Genomic DNA, 24,240 nt, shown 5'->3' with positions numbered 1-24,240 from the left:
AGGTGCGAATGTCAAACCATACATAATCAAAACAGGGAGCGGAGGTGTTCTGCTGTAAGAAGGTGTGAATGTCCAACCATAGTTGGTAAAAAGCGGGTAAGAAAAGGTTAAAATACCCGACTGTACACATTCAATAGCGGGAGCGGAGTTGTTCGGCTACTAAAAGGTGTGAAAGTCCGACCATGGTTTGTAAAAAGCTGGTAAGAAAAGGTGCGAATGCCCGACAATGTATGATCAAAAGAGGGAGTGGAGGTTTTCGGCTGCAAGAAGGTCTGAATGTCCAACCATAATTTGTAAAAACCGGGGAAGAAAAGGCTCAAAAGCCCGACTATACACCATCAAAAGTGGGAGCGGAGGTGTTCAGCTGCAAGACGGTCTGAATGTCCATCAATAATTGCTAGAAAACATGAAAGAAAATTTTCGAATATCAAACTGCACATGATCATAAGCGGGAGAGGAGGTGTTCAGCTGCAAGAAGGTGTAAATGTCTACCCATAATTACTGAAAAATGGGTAAGAAAAGGTGCGAATGCCTAACCATACATCATCAAAAGAGGGAGCGGAGGTGTTCCGCTGTAAGACGGTGTGAATGTCCGACCATAGATGGTAAAAAGCGGGTAAGAAAAGGTTAAATTACCCAACTGTACACAATCAAAAGAGGGAGCGGAGTTGTTCAGCTAAGAGAAGGTGTGAAAGTCCGACCTTGGATTGTAAAAAGCGGGTAAGAAAAGGTTCGTATGCCCGAATATACACCATCAAAAGCGGAAGCGGAGGTGTTCGGCTGCAAGATATTGTGAACGTCCGACCAAAGTTTGTAAAAAGCAGTTAAGAAAAGGTTCGAATATCCAACCAAACATAATCAAAAGCGGGAGCAGAGCTGTTCGACTGGAAGTAGGTGTGAATGTCAGATCATAATTTGCAAAAAGCTGATGAGAAAGGGTGAGAATGCCCGACTATACATCCTCAAATGCGGGAGCGGAGTTGTTCGGCTGTGAGTAGGTGTGACTGTTCGACTAAAGTTTGTAAAAAGTGGGTAAGACAAGGTGCGAATGCCTGACAATGTATGATCAAAAGTGGGAGCGGAGGTGTTCAGCTGCAAGAAGGTCTACATGTCCATCAATAATTGCTAGAAAACATGAAAGAAACTTTTCGAAAATCAAACCGCACATGATCATAAGTGGGATAGGAGGTGTTCAGCTGCAAGGTGTGAATGTCCACCCATAATTCCTGAAAAATGGGCAAAAAAAAGGTGTGAATGCCCAACCATACATCATCAAAAGCAGGAGTGGAAGTGTTCGGCTACAAGAAGGTGTGAACGTCCCACCAAAATATGTAAAAAGCAGTTAAGAAAAGGTTCGAATATCCAACCAAACATAATCAAAAGCGGGAGCAGAGCTTTTCGACTGCAAGTAGGTGTGAATGTCAGATCATAATTTGCAAAAAGCTGATGAGAAAGGGTGAGAATGCCCGACTATACATCATCAAATGCGGGAGCGGAGTTGTTCGGCTGTGAGTAGGTGTGAATCTCCGACCATAATTGCTGAAAAATGTGTTAGAAAAGGTAAAAATGCCGGTCCATACATCATCAAAAGCGAGAGAGGTTGTGTTCGGCTGCAAGTAAGTGTGAATGTCCATTAATAATTGCTTTAAAACATGAAAGAAAATTTTCGAATATCAAACCTTACATGATCATTAGCGGGAGAGGAGGTGTTCAGCTGCAAGAAGATGTGAATATCCACCCATAATTACTGAAAAATGGGTAGGAAAAGATGCGAATGTCCAACCATAAATCATCAAAAGCAGGAGTGGAGTTGTTCAGCTACAAGAAGGTATGAAAGTCCAACCATGGTTTGTAAAAAGCGGGTAAGAGAAGGTTCGAATACCCGAATATATACCATCAAAAGCGGAAGCGGGGGTGTTCGGCTGCAAGAAGGTGTGAACGTCCGACCAAAGTTTGTAAAAAGCAATTAAGAAAAGGTTTGAATATCCAACCGAACATAATCAAAAGCGGGAGCAGAGCTGTTCGACTGCAAGTAGGTGTGAATGTCAGATCATAATTGCTGAAAAATGTGATAGAAAAGACTTAGAATGCCGGACAATACATCATCAAAAGCGGGAGAGGTGGTTTTTCGGCTGCAAGTAGGTGTGAATGTCCAGCCATAATTACTCACAAACGGGGGAAGAAAAGGTAGTATTTCCAGACCACACATGATCAAAACAGGGAATGGAGGTGGTTCAGCTGCAAGGTGTGAATGTCTGACTAAAGTTTGTAAAAACCGTGTAAGACAAGGGGCGTATGCCCGACAATGTATGATCAAAAGAGGGAGCAGAGGTTTTCGGCTGCAAGGTCTGAATGTCCAACCATAATTTGTAAAAATCGGGGAAGAAAAGGCTCGAAAGCCCGACTATACACCATCAAAAGTGGGAGCAGAGGTGTTCAGGTGCAAGAAGGTCTGAATGTCCGACCAATAATTACTGAAAAACTGGGTAAGAAAAGGTGCGAATGCCAAATCATACTTCATCAAAAGCAGGAGCGGATGTGTTCGGCTACAAGAAGGTTTGAATGTCCAACCATAGTAAGTAATAGGTGGGTAAGAAAAGGCTCGAATGCCCGACTATACACCATCAAAAGCGGAAGCGGAGGTGTTCGGCTGCAAGACGGTGTGAACGTCCGACCAAAGTTTGTAAAAAGCATTAAGAAAATGTTCGAATATCCAACCAAACATAATCAAAAGCGTGAGCAGAGCTGTTCGACTGCAAGTAGGTGTGAATATCAGATCATAATTTGCAAAAAGCTGATGAGAAAGGGTGAGAATGCCCGACTATACACAATCAAATGTGGGAGCGGAGGTGTTCGTCTGTGAGTAGGTGTGAATGTCCGACCATAATTGCTGAAAAATGTGTTAGAAAAAGTAAGAATGCCGGACCATATATCATCAAAAGCGGGAGAGGTTGTGTTCGGCTGCAAGAAGGTGTGAATGTTCAGCCATAATTACTCACAAACGGGTAAGAAAAGGTACTATTGCCAGACCATATATGATCAAAACAGGGAGCGGAGGTGGTTCAGCTGCAAGAAGGTTTGAATGTCCGACTAAAGTTTGTAAAAAGCGGGTAAGACAAGGTGTGAATGCCCGACAATGTATGATCAAAAGAGGAGCGGAGGTTTTCGGCTGCAAGAAGGTCTGAATGTCCACCCATAATTACTGAAAAATGGGTAAGAAAAGGTGCGAAAGCCCAACCGCACATGATCATAAGTGGATGAGAAGGTGTTCGACTGCAAGTAGGTGTGAATGTAAGATCATAATTTGTAAAAAGTGGGTAAGAAAAGGTAAGAATGCCCAACCATAAATTTTCAAAAGCGGCAGCAGAGTTTCGGCTGGTATTTATCAATGTCTAGATAGATTTCAACAAAAAACAACGTTGTACTTTGCAGTAAAAGAAAGTGCAAATCAAAAGTTTTAGGAATCCGAGAATAAGCTTATTTTCATGAGTTCTGCACGATTTCGGATTTTATGTATAAAATGAATTTCTTCACGCAAACTAAGTTAACACTGCTTTGTCCTTCATATGTACCCATTTCTACATATATTTCAAGCATAAACTTCCTCATATTACCCTGAATGAGAAAGAGCCACACTTGTGATTAAGCCATACCTCCCTTTTGAGGAGTTCTGCATGATTTGGGATTTTATCTATAAAATTAATTCCTTCACTCAAACTATGTTAAAACGGCTTTTACCTTCATATTTATCAATGTCTCGATAGATTTAAACAAAAAAACAACGTTGTACTTTGCAATAAAAGAAAGAGCAAATCAAAAGTTTTAGGAATCCGAGAATAAGCTTATTTTCATGAGTTCTGCACGATTTCGGATTTTATGTATAAAATGAATTCATTCACTCAAACCAAGTTAAAACTGCTTTTTCCTTCATATTTATCAATGTCTAGATCGACTTCAACAAAGAACAACATTGTATTTTGCAGTAGAAGAAAGAGCAAAACTGAAGGATCAGGAATCCGAGAATAAGCTTCTTTTCATACGTTCTGCATTATTTGGGATTTTATGTATAAAATGAATTCCTTCACTCAAACTAAGTTAACACTGCTTTGTCCTTCATATGTACCCATTTCTACATATATTTCAAGCATAAACTTCCTCATACTACCCTGAATGAGAAAGAACCACACTTGTGATTAAGCCATACGCCCCTTTTGAGGAGTTCTGCATGATTTGGGATTTTATCTATAAAATCAATTCCTTCACTCAAACTATGTTAAAACGGCTTTTACCTTCATATTTATCAATGTCTCGATAGATTTAAACAAAAAAACAACGTTGTACTTTGCAGTAAAAGAAAGAGCCAATCAAAAGTTTTAGGAATCCGAGAATAAGCTTATTTTCATGAGTTCTGCACGATTTCGGATTTTATGTATAAAATGAATTCATTCACTCAAACCAAGTTAAAACTGCTTTTTCCTTCATATTTATCAATGTCTAGATCGACTTCAACAAAGAACAACATTGTATTTTGCAGTAGAAGAAAGAGCAACACTGAAGGATCAGGAATCCGAGAATAAGCTTATTTTCTTATGGGCAAGTGGGAACTGCTTTGTCCTTCATATTTATCAATGTGTAGATGGATTTCAACTTCTTCTACTGCAAAGTCCAATGTTTTTCTTTGTTGAAGTCGATCTAGACATTGATGAATATGGAAGGACAAAGCAGTTTTAACTTGGTTTGAGCAAAGCAATTCATTTTATAGCAAAATCCGAAATCGTGCAGAACTCATGAAAGCAGGCTTATACTCGGATTCCTGAAACTTTAGATTTGCTCTTTCTTTTACTGCAAAGTACAACGTTGTTTTTTTGTTTAAATATTTCTAGACATGGTAAATATGAAGGACAAATCAGTTTTAACATAGTTTGAGTGAAGTAATGCATTTTATAAGCAAAATCCCAAATCATGCAGAACTCACGCTTTTCACTGCTTTTTACAAACTTTGGTCGGACGTTCACACCTTCTTGCATCCGAACACCTCCGCTTCCACTTTTGATGATGTATATTCGGGCATTCGAACCTTTTTTTACCCGCTTTTTACAAACCATTGTCGGACTTTCACACCTTCTTGCAGCCGAACACCACCTCTCCCGCTTTTGATGATGTATGGTCCAGTATTCTTACCTTTTCTAACACATTTTTCAGCAATTATGGTCGGACATTCACACCTACTCACAGCTGGACACCTCCGCTCCCGCATTTGATCATACAATGTCGGGACATCGCTCCTTGTCTTACCAGCTTTTTACAAACTTTAGTCGAACATTCACACCTTCTTGCAGCTGAACACCTCCGCTCCCGCTTTTGATGATGTATAGTCGGGCTTTCGAGCCTTTTCTTACCCGGTTTTTACAAATTATGGTTGGACATTCAGACCTTGCAGCCGAACACCTCCGCTCTCTCTTTTGATCATACAATGTCGGGACATCGCTCCTTGTCTTACCCGCTTTTTACAAACTATAGTCAGACATTCACACCTTGCAGCTGAACCTCCGCTCCCTGTTTTGATCATGTATGGTCTGGCAATACTACCTTTTCTTCCCCCGTTTGTGAGTAATTATGGCTGGACATTCACACCTACTTGCAGTCAAACAGCTCTGCTCCCGCTTTTGATTATGTTTGGTTGGATATTCGAACCTTTTCTTAACTGCTTTTTACAAACCATGGTCGGACTTTCACACCTTCTTGTAGCCGAACAACTCCGCTCCCGCTATTGATTGTGTACAGTCGGGTATTTTAACCTTTTCTTACCCGCTTTTAACCAACTATGGTCGGACATTCAGACCGTCTTACAGCGGAACACCTCCGCTCCCGCTTTTTATGGTGTATAGTCGGGCATTCGAACCTTTTCTTACCCGCTATTTACAAACTATGGTAGGACATTCAAACCTTCGTGTATCCGAAAACCTCCGCTCTCTCTTTTGATCATACATTGTCGGACATTCGCACCTTTTCTTACCTGCTTTTTACAAACCATGGTCGGACTGTCACACCTTCTTGTAGCCGAACACATCCGCTCCCGCTATTGATTGTGTACAGTCGGGTATTTTAACCTTTTCTTACCCGCTTTTTACCAAGTATGGTCGGACATTCACACCTTCGTACAGCGGAACACCTCCGCTCCCTCTTTTGATGGTGTATGTTCGGGCATTCAAACCTTTTCTTACCCGCTTTTTCCAAACTATGGTCGGCTATTCACAGCTTCCTCTCCACCATACTTGTATGGTGGGATATTCACACCCACTTGCATCCGAAAACCTCCGCCCCAAATTTTGTTTATGTTTAGTCGGACATTCGCACCTTACCCGCTTTTGGCAAACTATGGCCTTCTTGCAGCCAAACAACTCTGATCTTGCTTTTGATGATGTAAGGTTGGGCATTCAGACCTTGCTTCACCTGCCTTTCACCAAATATAGTCGGACATTCACACCTTCTTGCAGCCGAACACTTCCGCTCCACCTTTTAGTGTTCTATCACACCTTTTTTTTCACCGCATTTTATACATTATGGTTGGAAATTTTCAACCACTTTCATCCGAAGACCACTCCTCCCGCTTTTGTTAATATATTTGAACTTTAGTCGGACATTCAAACCTTCTTGCAGCTGAACCACCTCCGCTCCCTGTTTTGATCATATATGGTCTGGCAATAGTACCTTTTTTTACCCGTTTGTGAGTAATTATGGCTGGACATTCACACCTACTTGCAGCCGAACACAACCTCTCTCGCTTTTGATGATGTATGGACCGGCATTTTTACCTTTTCTAACACATTTTTCAGCAATTATGGTCGGAGATTCACACCTACTCACAGCCGAACAACTCCGCTCCCACATTTGATGATGTATAGTCGGGCATTCTCACCCTTTCTCATCAGCTTTTTGCAAATGATGATCTGACATTCACACCTACTTGCAGTCGAAAAGCTCTGCTCCCGCTTTTGATTATGTTTGGTTGGATATTCGAAACTTTTCTTCACTGCTTTTTACAAACTTTGGTCGGACGTTCACACCTTCTTGCAGCCGAACACCTCCGCTTCCGCTTTTGATGGTATAAATTCGGGCATTCGAACCTTTTCTTACCCGCTTTTTACAAACCATGGTCGGACTTTCACACCTTCTTGTAGCCGAACAACTCCGCTCCCGCTATTGATTGTGTACAGTCGGGTATTTTAACCTTTTCTTACCCGCTTTTTACCAACTATTGTTGGACATTCACACCGTCTTACAGCGGAACACCTCCGCTCCCTCTTTTGATGGTGTATGTTCGGGCATTCGAACCTTTTCTTACCCGCATTTTACGAACTATGGTCGGACATTCAAACCTTCTTTTAGCCGAACACATCCACTCCTGCTTTTGATGATGTATGGTTGAGCATTCGCACCTTTTCTTACCCATTTTTTACAAACTATGGTCGGATATTCACACCTTCTTGCAGCTGAACACCTCCTCTCCCGCTTATGATGATGTGTGGTTTGATATTCGAAAATTTTCTTTCATATTTTCTAGCAATTATTGATGGACATTCAGACCTTCTTGCAGCTGAACAAGAATGATGTATAGTCGGGCTTTCGAGCCTTTTCTTCCCCGGTTTTTACAAAATTATTGTTGGACATTCAGACCTTCTTGCAGCCGAAAACCTCCGCTCCCTCTTTTGATCATACATTGTCGGGCATTCGCACCTTCTCTTACCCGCTTTTTACAAACCAGGGTCGGACTTTCACATCTTTTAGTAGCCGAACAACTCCGCTCCCGCTATTGATTGTGTACAGTCGGGTATTTTCACCTTTTCTTACCCGTTTTTTACCAACTATGGTCAGACATTCACACCTTCTTACAGTGGAACACCTCCGCTCCCTCTTTTGATGGTGTATGTTCGGGCATTCGAACCTTTTCTTACCCGCTATTTACAAACTATGGTCGGACATTAAAACCTTCTTGTAGCCGAACACATCCACTCCTGCTTTTGATGATGTATGGTTGGGCATTCGTACCTTTTCTTACCCATTTTGCAGTAATTATGGGTGGACATTCACACCTTTTTGCATTTTAACACCTCCTCTCCCGCTTATGATCATGTGCGGTTTGATATTCGAAAATTCTCTTCCATGTTTTCTAGCAATTATTGATGGACATTCAGACCTTCTTGCAGCTGAACACCTCCGCTCCAGCTGTTGATGGTGTATAGTCGGGCTTTCGAGCCTTTTCTTCCCCGATTTTTACAAATTATGGATGGACATTCAGACCTTCTTTCAGCCGAAAACCTCCGCTCCCTCTTTTGATCATACATTGTCGGGCATTCGCACCTTTTCTTACCCGCTTTTTACAATTCATGGTTGGACTTTCACACCTTTTAGTAGCGGAACAACTCTGCTCCCGCTATTGATTGTGTACAATCGGGTATTTTAACCTTTTCTTACCTGCTTTTTGCCAATTATGGTTGGACATTCACACCTTCTTACAGCGGAACACCTCCGCTCCCTCCTTTGATGGTGTATGTTCGGGCATTCGAACCTTTTCTTACCCACTTTTTACCAACTATGGTCAGACATTCAAACCTTCTTGTAGCCGAACACATCCACTCCTGCTTTTGATGATGGGTATTCAAACCTACTTGTTGCCCGCTTTTCATTAATTATGGGTGGACATACACACCTTGTCGCAGCCAAACACCTCCGCTCCCTGCTAGGATCATGTATGGTTGGGCATTCGTACCTTTTCTTACCCATTTTGCAGTAATTATGGGTGGACATTCACACCTTCTTGCATTTGAACACCTCCTCTCCCGCTTATGATCATGTGCTGTTTGTTTTCGAAAATTCTCTTCCATGTTTTCTAGCAATTATTGATGGACATTCAGACCTTCTTGCAGCTGAACACCTCCGCTCCAGCTGTTGATGGTGTATAGTCGGGCTTTCGAGCCTTTTCTTCCCAGATTTTTACAAAATATGGATGGACATTCAGACCTTGTTTCAGCCGAAAACCTCCGCTCCCTCTTTTGATCATACATAGTCGGGCATTCGCACCTTTTCTTACCCGCTTTTTACAAACCATGGTCGGACTTTCACACCTTTTAGTAGCGGAACAACTCTGCTCCCGCTATTGATTGTGTACAATCGGGTATTTTAACCTTTTCTTACCTGCTTTTTGCCAACTATGGTCGGACATTCACACCTTCTTACAGCGGAACACCTCCACTCCCTCCTTTGATGGTGTATGTTCGGGCATTCGAACCTTTTCTTACCCGCTTTTTACAAACTATGGTCAGACATTCACACCTTCTTGCAGCCGAACACTTCCGCTCTACCTTTTAGTGTTCTATGGGGTATTCGCACCTTTTCTTACCCGCTTTTTACAATTCATGGTTGGACTTTCACACCTTTTAGTAGCGGAACAACTCTGCTCCCGCTATTGATTGTGTACAATCGGGTATTTTAACCTTTTCTTACCTGCTTTTTGCCAATTATGGTTGGACATTCACACCTTCTTACAGCGGAACACCTCCGCTCCCTCCTTTGATGGTGTATGTTCGGGCATTCGAACCTTTTCTTACCCACTTTTTACCAACTATGGTCAGACATTCAAACCTTCTTGTAGCCGAAAACATCCACTCCTGCTTTTGATGATGGGTATTCAAACCTACTTGTTGCCCGCTTTTCATTAATTATGGGTGGACATACACACCTTGTCGCAGCCAAACACCTCCGCTCCCTGTTAGGATCATGTATGGTTGGGCATTCGTACCTTTTCTTACCCATTTTGCAGTAATTATGGGTGGACATTCACACCTTCTTGCATTTGAACACCTCCTCTCCCGCTTATGATCATGTGCTGTTTGATATTCGAAAATTCTCTTCCATGTTTTCTAGCAATTATTGATGGACATTCAGACCTTCTTGCAGCTGAACACCTCCGCTCCAGCTGTTGATGGTGTATAGTCGGGCTTTCGAGCCTTTTCTTCCCAGATTTTTACAAAATATGGATGGACATTCAGACCTTGTTTCAGCCGAAAACCTCCGCTCCCTCTTTTGATCATACATTGTCGGGCATTCGCACCTTTTCTTACCCGCTTTTTACAAACTATGGTCGGACTTTCACACCTTTTAGTAGCGGAACAACTCTGCTCCCGCTATTGATTGTGTACAATCGGGTATTTCAACCTTTTCTTACCTGCTTTTTGCCAACTATGGTCGGACATTCACACCTTCTTACAGCGGAACACCTCCGCTCCCTCCTTTGATGGTGTATGTTCGGGCATTCGAACCTTTTCTTACCCGCTTTTTACAAATTATGGTCGAACATTCACACCTACTTGCAGCCGAACACCTCCGCTCCCGCTTTTGATGGTGTATAGTCGGGCTTTCGAGCCTTTTCTTCCCCGGTTTTTACAAATTATGGTTGGACATTCAGACCTTGCAGCCGAAAACCTCCGCTCCCTCTTTTGATCATACATTGTCAGGCATTCACACCTACTTGCAGCCGAATACTTCCGCTCCACCTTTTAGTAATGTATGGTTGGCATTTGCACCTTTTCTTACCCTTTCTTACCCTACTGATTGCTTAAGATTAAGTTGTTTTTTCTCAAACTACAACATTTTTTTAATTGTTGAAATTTGATTTGAAGTGGATAAATAAGGAGGACAAACAGTTTTAAGTCAGGCTGATAGAAGGAATTAATTTTATAGCAAAATCTGTATTTCGTCATATGTCGAGAGATGCTTATTGCTGAAGAAGTTCTTTCTCATTCTACAAAGTACAACGTTGTTTATCGTTGAAACTTGATTAGACATGAATAAATATGAAGGACAAAGCAGTCTTAACTTGGTTAGAGTTAAGGAATTCGTTTTATAGGAGAATCCGAATTCGTGCATAACTCGTAAAATAGAGCTTATTTTCGGATTCCTGAAGAATGAGTCTGGTTCTTTCTCATAATACAAAGTTTGTTGTTTATTGTTGAAACTTCATCAGAAGTGAAGAAATAAATGAATGCCTATCAACAAATGTGGGATCTAAACTCTAGTGCTTCCTCTAAAATAATTTCCTTTCTCAATTCAGAAATGTGTGTGTGTAAGTCACAACACCCGTGACACCAAAACGGCTTTCTTTTCTCTCTTTTCTCTACACTCTGCACTGTGAGCACACACACCAAATCAGAAAGGCTTTTTTCTCTCTTTTCTACATTATGGACTGTGGGGACACAAAACCGCTCTCTCTTTTTTTTTTTGATTGTGTGCCAGGGCGTTGTCTCACGTATTAGATTATGCTTAAGATACGAATGGGTTTATCAGTCACATCAGAATCCATACATACTGATCCTCCCGTAATAAAATGGTCGGATCTTATCAAACACACTTTGTTTCTTGTGACAATCAAGTCAGCGAAACAGCGTATACACGTCAAGACACTGAATCAAGTTTGCCACAAGAACTCATAAGTTTGGCAGTATTGCTCTGCCGTCAGCAATCATACACCCATTTTATTTTCGTGAGACATGTGCAGGCACCTGTTCATCTACTGTTCTATTACTATGAATTAGTTTATCTATTATCAATAAGGATACTTCTACAACTACTATCAAAGTATGTCCAGACTTCTTATGTTGTCAGTTGCTATATATGAATAAGTGGGTAGCTACTGACAAGCATTAAGCATGTCACACAGCCCAAACATATAACATTTCAGGACACACCACACAGTTAACAACCACAGTGAAGTGTCAAAGCCCAAACATGTAACATTCAACAGGACACTTACACAACACATTCAAATCAAACAGTCAGACAACATACAAGAACATATACCCCAGCCGGCATTGCTCCCTGCCTATTTTCCTACAGCTCACTATGTGTGCGCACACCTTTATTCACAAACTCTTCAACTTATACTCTTTTACCAAAGCTGCTACAGCTCGATTGGCCGAATACCCTTAGATCCTATTTCGGTGAATTTGACATCTGCCTTACATGTAACAGATTAGCGGTTTAGCAGTTTTAATTTAGTTTGAGTGAAGGAATTCATTTTATAGCAAAATCCGAAATCGTGAAGAACTCATGAAAGTAAGCTTATTCTCGGATTCCTGAAACTTTAGATTTGCTCTTTCTTTTACTGCAAAGTACAACGTTGTTTTTTTTTTGTTTAAATCTTTCAAGACATGGTAAATATGAAGGACAAAGCAGTTTTAACATAGTTTGAGTGAAGGAATTCATTTTATAGATAAAATCCCAAGAGTCTGCTGAGAAAAGAGAGTGAATGCGAAGTAGACTTTAACACGGCTCTGGGAGCGAGCCGAGTGTGGGCTAACCGGGAGAATTGCTTGAAAGAAACGCGACACCGAATGAGCGGTCAGAACAAAGCCTCAATACGGTGTTCCCGTGGTGTTTTTGTTGCTGCCTTGTCGATTGCACAGGGGCAAGCGTTTCAACCAAGCAACGCTCACCATGGGGAAGGTGGCTATGGCAACTAGCCTGATGCCCTGCTCCCGCAGTGACGGATAATCGTACTCTGGTTTCTCTTCATAACATACAAGTCTTTCGCCTTTTACTAAAGACTTCCGTGGAGAGCAGCACTAATGAGTTGTTTCTATTTTTGGCAGGCTTTACCTTTGCGGGTGAAGCCCTTTCTGTCTGTGCAAAAGAAATCTTGTTACTGTGCAGAGTGACTTCTCTGAGTAGAGTCGCCTTACTTGTTGCGATTGTGCCGATGTTCGAAGCTGGAGTGCAAAGTTGTTGCTTGAATGGTGCTTGCTGGAGCATGCGGGAGTGCAAAGTTATACCATTTAAAAGGGCTGAAGAGTGCTCAGTGCAGCGGGTGGGCGGAGGTGCAACGTGACACTCTGGCCACCTATGGCCATAAAAAGAACACTGCTACAAGTGCGCATTGTGCCAGCAAGGGCCCTCGGACCTGAAACAGTGGACAGTTATCGCTTCTCGGCCTTTTGGCTAAGATCAAGTGTAGTATCTGTTCTTATCAGTTTAACATGTCCTCTATACGAGGACTACATATTAAATGGATTTTTAAGAATAGGAGTTGAAAAAGAAGCTTGCTCCGTTCACTCCAAGCATCGACCCAGTACTGCAGTGCCGCTGGGAACGGTGCGCTCTTCTCTCCTCTTGTGAAAAAGCAAACAGCGGTGCAGGATGGAAGTTTCAGGGAGCCCAAGATGAAACTTTCTTTTAATCTGCTGAGAAAAGAGAGTGAATGCGAAGTAGACTTTAACACAGCTCTGGGAGCGAGCCGAGTGTGGGCTAACCGGGAGAATTGCTTGAAAGAAACGCGACACCGAATTAGTGGTCAGAACAAAGCCTCAATACGGTGTTCCCGTGGTGTTTGTGGCTGCCTTGTCTTTTGCACAGAGTAAAAGTCAAGGCAGCCATAGAATAGGGCCCGATTGTTCCTACTTGGTCAGCCGAGGAGCAAGGGGGGGGAGCAAGCGTCTCAACCAAGCAAATCTCACCAAGTAGGAACAATCGGGCCCTATTCGATGGCTGCAACACCTGAAAGAGATATTGATGCGAGACCCGATCAAAAGCTTTTTCAAAGTCTAAATTTAAGATGACAAGCCGGGTGTTTCTGTCACTAGCGTAATCAATGATGTCTCGAATCAGTACGAGGCTGTCGGTGAGTTGTCTCTCTGAGATGGCACAAGCCTGGTCTGGGTGAATTACCTCCTCTAAAACAGAGGACATCCGTGTCGTTAAAACCTTGCTAAAAAGTTTACAGTCAAAGTTTAAAAGTGTGATGGGCCTCCAATTCTTTAGGTCAGTCTTATCATTTTTATCAGAAGTGAAGAAATAAATGAATGCCTATCAACAAATGTGGGATCTAAACTCTAGTGCTTCCTCTAAAATAATTTCCTTTCTCAATTTAGAAATGTGTGTGTGTAAGTCACAACACCCGTGACACCAAAACGGCTTTCTTTTCTCTACACTCTGCACTATGAGCACACACACCAAATCTGAAAGGGTTTTTTCTCTCTTTTCTACATTATGGACTGTGGGGACACAAAACCGCTCTCTCTTTTTTTTTTATCGTGTGCCAGGGCGTTGTCTCACGTATTAGATTGTGCTTAAGATACGAATGGGTTTATCAGTCACATCAGAATCCATACATACTGATCCTCCCGTAATAAAATGGTCGGATCTTATCAAACACACTTTGTTTCTTGTGACAATCAAGTCAGCGAAACAGCGTATACACGTCAAGACACTGAATCAAGTTTGCCACAAGAACTCATAAGTTTGGCAGTATTGCTCTGCCGTCAGCAATCATACATCCATTTTATTTTCGTGAGACATGTGCAGGCACCTGTTCATCTACTGTTCTATCACTATGAATTAGTTTATCTATTATCAATAAGGATACTTCTACAACTACTCTATCAAAGTATGTCCGGACTTCTTACGTTGTCAGTTGCTATATATGAATAAGTGGGTAGCTACTGACAAGCATTAAGCATATCACACAGCCCAAACATATAACATTTCAGGACACACCACACAGTTAACAACCACAGTGAAGCGTGTCAAAGCCCAAACATGTAACATTCAACAGGACACTTACACAACACATTCAAATCAAACAGTCAGACAACATACAAGAACATATACCCCAGCCGGCATTGCTCCCTGCCTATTTTCCTACAGCTCACTATGTGTGCGCACACCTTTATTCACAAACTCTTCAACTTATACTCTTTTACCGAAGCTGCTACAGCTCGATTGGCCGATTACCGAATAATCCTAATTCGGTGAATTTGACATCTGCCTTACATGTAACAGATTAGCGGTTTAGCAGTTTTAATTTAGTTTGAGTGAAGGAATTCATTTTATAGCAAAATCCGAAATCGTGAAGAACTCATGAAAGTAAGCTTATTCTCGGATTCCTGAAACTTTAGATTTGCTATTTCTTTTACTGCAAAGTACAACGTTGTTTTTTTTGTTTAAATCTTTCAAGACATGGTAAATATGAAGGACAAAGCAGTTTTAACATAGTTTGAGTGAAGGAATTAATTTTATTGATAAAATCCCAAGAGTCTGCTGAGAAAAGAGAGTGAATGCGAAGTAGACTTTAACACGGCTCTGGGAGTGAGCCGAGTGCTAACCGGGAGAATTGCTTGAAAGAAACGCGACACCGAATGAGCGGTCAGAACAAAGCCTCAATACGGGATTCTCGTGGTGTTTTTGTTGCTGCCTTGTCTTTTGCACAGAGTAAAAGACAAGGCAGCCATCGAATAGGGCCCGATTGTTCCTAGTTGGTCAGCCGAGGAGCAAGGGGGGGGGGGGGGGGGGGGGAGCAAGCGTCTCAACCAAGCAAAGCTCACCATGGGGAAGGTGGCTATGCCAACTAGCCTGATGCCCTGCTCCCGCAGTGACGGATAATCGTACTCTGGTTTCTCTTCATAACGTACAAGTCTTTCGCCTTTTACTAAAGACTTCTGTGGAGAGCAGCACTAATGAGTTGTTTCTATTTTTGGCAGGCTTTACCTTTGCGGGTGAAGCCCTTTCTGTCTGTGCAAAAGAAATCTTGTTACTATGCAGAGTGACTTCTGTGAGTAGAGTCGCCTTACTTGTTGCGACTGTGCCGATGTTCGAAGCTGGAGTGCAAAGTTGTTGCTTGAATGGTGCTTGCTGGAGCGTGCGGGAGTGCAAAGTTATACCATTTAAAAGGGCTGAAGAGTGCTCAGTGCAGCAGGTGGGCGGAGGTGCAAAGTGACACTCTGGCCACCTATGGCCATAAAAAGAACAGGGGTGTTAGCGGACAAGTAAATGGTAAATGGACTTGTACTTGTATAGCGCTTTTCTAGTCTAGCTGACCACTCAAAGCGCTTCACTACATGCCGCATTCACGCCACTCACACACATTCATACAGCACGTCTTAGGATATAACTACGTGCTTTCTAAGCATTCACACACATTCATACCCCCAATGATACACTGGGGGAGCAACGTGGGGTTCAGTGTCTTGCCCAAGGACGCTTCGACATGTATGTATGAGTCGAACCACCGACCTTCCGATTGGTGGGCGACTGCTCTTCCTCCTGAGCTACAGCCGCCCCACTCCCAAATGCGCATTGTGCCAGGAAGGGCCCTCGGACGTGAACCAGTGGACAGTTGTCGCTTCTCGGCCTTTTGGCTAAGATCAAGTGTAGTATCTGTTCTTATCAGTTTAATATCTGATATGTCCTCTATACGAGGACTACATATTAAATGGATTTTTAGCAATAGGAGTTGAAAAAGTAGCTTGCTCCGTTCACTCCAAGCATTGACCCCGTACTGCAGTGCCGCTGGGAACGGTGCGCTCTTCTCTACTCTTGTGAAAAAGCAAACAGCTGTGCAGGATGCAAGTTTCAGGGAGCCCAAGATGAAACTTTCTTTTAGTCTGCTGAGAAAAGAGAGTGATTGCGAAGTAGACTTTAACACGGCTCTGGGAGCGAGCCGAGTGCGGGCTAACCGGGAGAATTGCTTGAAAGAAACGCCATACCAAATGAGCGGTCATGATCACATGCGGGAGAGGAGGTGTTCAAATGCAAGAAGGTGTGAATGTCCACCCATAATTACTGCAAAATGGGTAAGAAAAGGTATGAATGCCCAACCATACATGATCCTAACAGGGAGCGGAGGTGTTTGGCTGCGACAAGGTGTGTATGTCGACCCATAATTAATGAAAAGCGGGCAACAAGTAGGTTTGAATACCCATCATCAAAAGCAGGAGTGGATGTGTTCGGCTACAAGAAGGTTTGAATGTCTGACCATAGTTTGTAAAAAGCGGGTAAGAAAACGTTCGAATGCCCGAACATACACCATCAAAGGAGGGAGCGGAGGTGTTCCGCTGTAAGAAGGTGTGAATGTCCAACCATAATTGGCAAAAAGCAGGTAAGAAAAGGTTAAAATACCCTATTGTACACAATCAATAGCGGGAGCAGAGTTGTTCCGCTACTAAAAGGTGTGAAAGTCCGACCATGAATTGTAAAAAGCGGGTAAAAAAAGGTGCGAATGCCCGACAATGTATCATCAAAAGAGGGAGCGGAGGTTTTCGGCTGAAAGAAGGTCTGAATGTCCATCCATAATTTGTAAAAATTGGGGAAGAAAAGGCTCGAAAGCCCGACTATACACCATCAACAGCTGGAGCGGAGGTGTTCAGCTGCAAGAAGGTCTGAATGTCCATCAATAATTGCTAGAAAACATGGAAGAGAATTTTCGAACATCAAACCGCACATGATCATAAGCGGGAGAGGAGGTGTTAAAATGCAAAAAGGTGTGAATGTCCACCCATAATTACTGCAAAATGGGTAAGAAAAGGTACGAATGCCCAACCATACATCATCAAAAGCAGGAGTGGATGTGTTCGGCTACAAGAAGGTTTTAATGTCCGACCATAGTTTGTAAAAAGCGGGTAAGAAAAGGTTCGAATGCCCGAACATACACCATCAAAAGAGGGAGCGGAGGTGTTCCACTGTAAGAAGGTGTGAATGTCTGACCATAGTTGGTAAAAAGCGGGTAAGAAAAGGTGAAAATACCCGACTGTACACAATCAATAGCGGGAGCGGAGTTGTTCGGCTACTAAAAGGTGTGAAAGTCCGACCCTGGTTTGTAAAAAGCGGGTAAGAGAAGGTGCGAATGCCCGACAATGTATGATCAAAAGAGGGAGCGGAGGTTTTCGGCTGCAAGAAGGTCTGAATGTCCAACAATAATTTTGTAAAAACCGGGGAAGAAAAGGCTCGAAAGCCCGACTATACATCATCAAAAGCGGGAGCGGAGGTGTTCGGCTAAAAGAAGGTTTGAATGTCCGACCATAGTTCGTAAAATGCGGGTAAGAAAAGGTTCGAATGCCCGAACATACACCATCAAAAGAGGGAGCGGAGGTGTTCCGCTGTAAGACGGTGTGAATGTCCAACATTAGTTGGTAAAAAGCGGGTAAGAAAAGGTTAAAATACCCGACTGTACACAATCAATAGCGGGAGCGGAGTTGTTCGGCTACAAGAAGGTGTGAAAGTCCGACCATGGTTTGTAAAAAGCGGGTAAGAAAAGGTTCGAATGCCCGAATATATACCATCAAAAGCGGAAGCGGAGGTGTTCGGCTGCAAGAAGGTGTGAACGTCCGACCAAAGTTTGTAAAAAGCAGTGAAGAAAAGTTTCGAATATCCAACCAAACATAATCAAAAGCGGGAGCAGAGCTGTTCGACTGCAAGTAGGTGTGAATGTCAGATCATAATTTGCAAAAAGCTGATGAGAAAGGGTGAGAATGCCCGACTATACACCATCAAATGCGGGAGCGGAAGTGTTCGGCTGTGAGTAGGTGTGAATGTCAAACCATAATTGCTGAAAAATGTATTAGAAAAGACTAGAATGCCGGATCATACATCATCAAAAGCGGGAAAAGTGGTGTTCGGCTGCAAGTAGGTGTGAATGTCCAGCCATAATTACTCACAAACGGGGGAAGAAAAGGTAGTATTGCCAGACCATACATAATCAAAACAGGGAGCGGAGGTTCAGCTGCAAGGTGTGAATGTCTGACTATAGTTTGTAAAAAGCGGGTAAGACAAGGTGCGAATGCCCAACAATGTATGATCAAAAGAGAGAGCGGAGGTGTTCGGCTGCAAGGTCTGAATGTCCAACCATAATTTGTAAAAACCGGGTAAGAAAAGGCTCGAAAGCCCGACTATACATCATCAAAAGCGGGAGCGGAGGTGTTCAGCTGCAAGAAGGTGTGAATGTTCGACTAAAGTTTGTAAAAAGCTGGTAAGACAAGGAGCGATGTCCCGACATTGTATGATCAAAAGCGGGAGCAGAGGTGTCCAGCTGTGAGTAGGTGTGAATGTCCGACCATAATTGCTGAAAAATGTGTTAGAAAAGGTAAGAATACTGGACCATACATCATCAAAAGCGGGAGAGGTGGTGTTCGGCTGCAAGAAGGTGTGAAAGTCCGACAATGGTTTGTAAAAAGCGGGTAAAAAAAGGTTCGAATGCCCGAATATACATCATCAAAAGCGGAAGCGGAGGTGTTCGGATGCAAGAAGGTGTGAACGTCCGACCAAAGTTTGTAAAAAGCAGTGAAAAGCGAGAAAAAGCATTTCGTGAGTTCTGCATGATTTGGGATTTTGCTTATAAAATGCATTACTTCACTCAAACTATGTTAAAACTGATTTGTCCTTCATATTTACCATGTCTAGAAATATTTAAAAAAAAAAACAACGTTTTACTTTGCAGTAAAAGAAAGAGCAAATCTAAAGTTTCAGGAATCCGAGTATAAGCCTGCTTTCATGAGTTCTGCACGATTTCGGATTTTGCTATAAAATTAATTGCTTTGCTCAAACCAAGTTAAAACTGCTTTGTCCTTCCATATTCATCAATGTCTAGATCGACTTCAACAAAGAAAAACATTGGACTTTGCAGTAGAAGAAGTTGAAATCCATCTACACATTGATAAATATGAAGGACAAAGCAGTTCCCACTTGCCCATAAGAAAATAAGCTTATTCTCGGATTCCTGATCCGTCAGTGTTGCTCTTTCTTCTACTGCAAAATACAATGTTGTTCTTTGTTGAAGTCGATCTAGACATTGATAAATATGAAGGAAAAAGCAGTTTTAACTTGGTTTGAGTGAATGAATTCATTTTATACATAAAATCCGAAATCGTGCAGAACTCATGAAAATAAGCTTATTCTCGGATTCCTAAAACTTTTGATTGGCTCTTTCTTTTACTGCAAAGTACAACGTTGTTTTTTTTGTTTAAATCTATCGAGACATTGATAAATATGAAGGTAAAAGCCGTTTTAACATAGTTTGAGTGAAGCAATTGATTTTATAGATAAAATCCCAAATCATGCAGAACTCCTCAAAAGGGGCGTATGGCTTAATCACAAGTGTGGTTCTTTCTCATTCAGGGTAGTATGAGGAAGTTTATGCTTGAAATATATGTAGAAATGGGTACATATGAAGGACAAAGCAGTGTTAACTTAATTTGCGTGAAGAAATTCATTTTATACATAAAATCCGAAATCGTGCAGAACGTATGAAAAGAAGCTTATTCTCGGATTCCTGATCCTTCAGTTTTGCTCTTTCTTCTACTGCAAAATACAATGTTGTTCTTTGTTGAAGTCGATCTAGACATTGATAAATATGAAGGAAAAAGCAGTTTTAACTTGGTTTGAGTGAATGAATTCATTTTATACATAAAATCCGAAATCGTGCAGAACTCATGAAAATAAGCTTATTCTCGGATTCCTAAAACTTTTGATTTGCTCTTTCTTTTACTGCAAAGTACAACGTTGTTTTTTTTTGTTTAAATCTATCTAGACATTGATAAATACCAGCCGAAACTCTGCTGCCACTTTTGATAATTTATGGTTGGGCATTCTTACCTTTTCTTACCCGCTTTTTACAAATTATGATCTTACATTCACACCTACTTGCAGTCGAACACCTTCTTATCCACTTATGATCATGTGCGGTTGGGCTTTCGCACCTTTTCTTACCCATTTTTCAGTAATTATGGGTGGACATTCAGACCTTCTTGCAGCCGAAAACCTCCGCTCCTCTTTTGATCATACATTGTCGGGCATTCACACCTTGTCTTACCCGCTTTTTACAAACTTTAGTCGGACATTCAAACCTTCTTGCAGCTGAACCACCTCCGCTCTCTGTTTTGATCATATATGGTCTGGCAATAGTACCTTTTCTTACCCGTTTGTGAGTAATTATGGCTGGACATTCACACCTACTTGCAGTCGAACAGCTCTGCTCCCGCTTTTGATTATGTTTGGTTGGATATTTGAACATTTTCTTAATGCTTTTTACAAACTTTGGTTGGACGTTCACACCGTCTTGCAACCGAACACCTCCGCTTCCGCTTTTGATGGTGTATAGTCGGGCATTCGAGCCTTTTCTTACCCACCTATTACTTACTATGGTTGGACATTCAAACCTTCTTGTAGCCGAACACATCCGCTCCTACTTTTGATGATGTATGATTTGGCATTCGCACCTTTTCTTACCCATTTTTCAGTAATTATTGGTCGGACATTCAGACCTTCTTGCACCTGAACACCTCTGCTCCCGCTTTTGATGGTGTATAGTTGGGCTTTCGAGCCTTTTCTTCCCCGATTTTTACAAATTATGTTTGGACATTCAGACCTTGCAGCCGAAAACCTCCGCTCCCTCTTTTGATCATACATTGTCGGGCATTCGCCCCTTGTCTTACACGGTTTTTACAAACTTTAGTCAGACATTCACACCTTGCAGCTGAACACCACCTCTCCCGATTTTGATTATGTATAGACCGGCATTTTTACCTTTTCTAACACATTTTTCAGCAATTATGGTTGGAGATTCACACCTACTCACAGCCGAACAACTCCGCTACCGCATTTGATGGTGTATAGTCGGGCATTCTCACCCTTTCTCATCAGCTTTTTGCAAATTATGATCTGACATTCACACCTACTTCCAGTCGAACAGCTCTGCTCCCGCTTTTGATTATGTTTGGTTAGATATTCGAACCTTTTCTTAACTGCTTTTTACAAATTTTGGCCAGACGTTCACAATATCTTGCAGCCGAACACCTCCGCTTCCGCTTTTGATAGTGTATATTCGGGCATACGAACCTTTTCTTACCCGCTTTTTACAAACCAAGGTCGGACTTTCACACCTTCTCTTAGCTGAACAACTCCGCTCCCTCTTTTGAATGTGTACAGTCGGGTAATTTAACCTTTTCTTACCCGCTTTTTACCATCTATGGTCGGACATTCACACCGTCTTACAGCGGAACACCTCCGCTCTCTCTTTTGATGATGTATGGTTAGGCATTCGCACCTTTTCTTACCCATTTTTCAGTAATTATGGGTAGACATTCACACCTTCTTGCAGCTGAACACCTCCTCTCCCGCTTATGATCATGTGCAGTTTGATATTCGAAAATTTTCTTTCATGTTTTCTAGCAATTATTGATGGACATTCAGACCGTCTTGCAGCTGAACACCTCCACTCCCTCTTTTGATCATACATTGTCGGGCATTCGCACCTTTTCTTACCCGCTTTTTACAAACCATGGTCGGACTTTCACACCTTTTAGTAGCCGAACAACTCCGCTCCCGCTATTGATTGTGTACAGTCGGGTATTTTAACCTTTTCTTACCCGCTTTTTACCAACTATGGTTGGACATTCACACCTTCTTACAGCAGAACACCTCCGCTCCCTGTTTTGATTATGTATGGTTTGACATTCGCACCTTCTCTCACCCGCCTTTTACTATGGTCGGCCATTCACAGCTTCCTCTCCACCATACTTTTATGGTGGGATATTCACACCCACTTGCATCCGAAGACCTCCGCCCCCACGTTTTTTGATATTTAGTCGGTCATTCGCACCTTACCCGCTTTTGGCAAACTATGGCCTTCTTGCAGCCAAACACCTCTGATCTCGCTTTTGATGATGTAAGGTTGGGCATTCAGACCTTGCTTCACCTGCTTTTCACCAAATATAGTCGGACATTCACACCTTCTTGCAGCCGAACACTTCCGCTTTTAGTGGTCTATGAGGCATTCACAAATTTTTTTTCACCGTATTTTATAGATTATGGTTGGAAATTCTCACCCACTCTCATCCGAAGACCTCTCCTCCCGCTTTTGTTAATATATAGTCGGGCATTCGAACCTTTTCTTACCCGCTTTTTACAAATTATGGTCGAACATTCACACCTACTTGCAGCCGAATACTTCCGCTCCACCTTTTAGGTATGTATGGTTGGCATTTGCACCTCTTTTTATACTGATTGCTGAAGATTAAGTTGTTCTTTCTCAAACTACAAATTTTTTTTAATTGTTGAAACTTGATTTGAAGTGGATAAATAAGGAGGGCAAACAGTTTTAAGTCAGGCTGATAGAAGGAATTAATTTTATAGCAAAATCTGTATTTCGTCATATGTCGAGAGATGCTTATTGCTGAAGAAGTTCTTTCTCATTCTACAAAGTACAACGTTGTTTATCGTTGAAACTTGATTAGACATGAATAAATATGAAGGACAAAGCAGTCTTAACTTGGTTTGAGTGAATGAATTCGTTTTATAGGAGAATCCGAATTCGTGCATAACTCATAAAATAGAGCTTATTTTCGGATTCCTGAAGAATGAGTCTGGTTCTTTCTCATAATACAAAGTTTGTTGTTTATTGTTGAAACTTCATCAGAAGTGAAGAAATAAATGAATGCCTATCAACAAATGTGGGATCTAAACTCTAGTGCTTCCTCTAAAATAATTTCCTTTCTCAATTTAGAAATGTGTGTGTGTAAGTCACAACACCCGTGACACCAAAACGGCTTTCTTTTCTCTACACTCTGCACTATGAGCACACACACCAAATCAGAAAGGCTTTTTTCTCTCTTTTCTACATTATGGACTGTGGGGACACAAAACCGCTCTCTCTCTATTTTTTTTTTTATCGTGTGCCAGGGTGTTGTCTCACGTATTAGATTATGCTTAAGATACGAATGGGTTTATCAGTCACATCAGAATCCATACATACTGATCCTCCCGTAATAAAATGGTCAGATCTTATCAAACACACTTTGTTTCTTGTGAAAATCAAGTCAGCGAAACAGCGTATACACGTCAAGACACTGAATCAAGTTTGCCACAAGAACTCATAAGTTTGGCAGTATTACTCTGCCGTCAGCAATCATACACCCATTTTATTTTCGTGAGACGTGCAAGCACCTGTTCATCTACTGTTCTATCACTATGAATTAGTGATCTATTATCAATAAGGATACTTCTACAACTACTATCAAAGTATGTCCGGACTTCTTATGTTGTCAGTTGCTATATATGAATAAGTGGGTAGCTACTGACAAGCATTAAGCATGTCACACAGCCCAAACATATAACATTTCAGGACACACCACACAGTTAACAACCACAGTGAAGCGTGTCAAAGCCCAAACATGTAACATTCAACAGGACACTTACACAACACATTCAAATCAAACAGTCAGACAACATACAAGAACATATACCCCAGCCGGCATTGCTCCCTGCCTATTTTCGTACAGCACACTATGTGTGCGCACACCTTTATTCACAAACTCTTCAACTTATACTCTTTTACCGAAGCTGCTACAGCTCGATTGGCCGAATACCCTTTGATCCTATTTCGGTGAATTTGACATCTGCCTTACATATAACAGATTAGCG

At 41.9% G+C, this 24,240-nt stretch overlaps 4 non-coding genes across 4 annotated transcripts; all 4 read left to right on the top strand.

Annotated features, from left to right (window-relative positions):
- The first annotated feature begins 12,551 nt into the window (after positions 1 to 12,551).
- On the top strand, positions 12,552 to 12,665 carry LOC140310494 (U5 spliceosomal RNA). Its single transcript, XR_011916557.1, has one exon. It is a non-coding gene; the product is annotated as a U5 spliceosomal RNA (small nuclear RNA).
- Positions 12,666 to 12,973: 308 nt separating this feature from the next.
- On the top strand, positions 12,974 to 13,157 carry LOC140310378 (U2 spliceosomal RNA). The gene has a single exon (XR_011916455.1). It is a non-coding gene; the product is annotated as a U2 spliceosomal RNA (small nuclear RNA).
- A 2,277-nt stretch (positions 13,158 to 15,434) lies between these two features.
- On the top strand, positions 15,435 to 15,548 carry LOC140310503 (U5 spliceosomal RNA). Its single transcript, XR_011916565.1, has one exon. It is a non-coding gene; the product is annotated as a U5 spliceosomal RNA (small nuclear RNA).
- A 619-nt stretch (positions 15,549 to 16,167) lies between these two features.
- On the top strand, positions 16,168 to 16,358 carry LOC140310518 (U2 spliceosomal RNA). The gene has a single exon (XR_011916578.1). It is a non-coding gene; the product is annotated as a U2 spliceosomal RNA (small nuclear RNA).
- Positions 16,359 to 24,240: the final 7,882 nt, after the last annotated feature.

Source organism: Leuresthes tenuis, unplaced genomic scaffold (assembly GCF_036924035.1).
Source record: "Leuresthes tenuis unplaced genomic scaffold, fLeuTen1.0.hap1 SCAF_6, whole genome shotgun sequence".
Taxonomy (NCBI): domain Eukaryota; kingdom Metazoa; phylum Chordata; class Actinopteri; order Atheriniformes; family Atherinopsidae; genus Leuresthes; species Leuresthes tenuis.
The sequence above is the reverse complement of the archived record's forward strand: the minus strand, read 5'-3'. Positions and strand labels throughout refer to the sequence as shown.